The sequence below is a fragment of the Octopus bimaculoides genome, chromosome 3 (assembly GCF_001194135.2).
Source record: "Octopus bimaculoides isolate UCB-OBI-ISO-001 chromosome 3, ASM119413v2, whole genome shotgun sequence".
Taxonomy (NCBI): Eukaryota; Metazoa; Mollusca; class Cephalopoda; order Octopoda; family Octopodidae; genus Octopus; species Octopus bimaculoides.
The window spans coordinates 60065434-60066060 of record NC_068983.1 but is presented as its reverse complement, the minus strand read 5'-3'; the positions used below and the strand labels follow the sequence as shown (position 1 = coordinate 60066060).

Sequence of the window (627 nt, the reverse complement as noted above, 5' to 3'; positions counted from 1 at the left end):
TATATATATTTGTTTTTTCCAAATTTGTGTAAATGTGTATAGAATAATATATCAGTCAAAAAAGTTAAAACATGGTCTGGTTTCCATGTTTTTTTATTACGGTATTTTTAAAGAATATGAATATTTTTTACAACGTTGAAGTGTATTAAACATTAAAAAACTATTTTGTAATGTTCATAAAGTTCAATTAGTGCTTTCGTACGTTCGTAGCAATCATCAGATTTCAAAATGTATTTAACTGACAGCTGAGTTCTTGACAACTGTAGAAGGCTCCAACAAGCCAAATTTTTGGAATATGGTTTTATATATATATATATATATGGTGGACTATCCTGTTGATGATGGCAAAAGCTGAATGACCTGTACAAATGAATTGTTTTTAGTGATCTAATGTTCATGCCACACAAGCTCACTTTCTCCATCAAATCGATGTTGTTTGAACAGGTGTACTATGTGCCATGCATTAAGTGTCGAAGTGATCACAGGACAATGTGAGATGAAATGCTTTGCTCAAGAACACAACACGCACCTCCTGGTCTAAGAATTGAAACCACGATCTCGTGATTATGAGTCCAACACCCTAACCACAAGGCTATGCACCCTCATATGTGTGTGTGTGTATATATA

General features: G+C 33.2%; 1 protein-coding gene across 1 annotated transcript in view; it reads right to left on the bottom strand.

The window, feature by feature from the left end:
• LOC106868565 (voltage-dependent calcium channel subunit alpha-2/delta-4) overlaps positions 1 to 627 on the bottom strand; it is a 42189-nt gene that overhangs the window by 24343 nt on the left and 17219 nt on the right. The gene's annotated exons all lie outside the window — the stretch shown is intronic.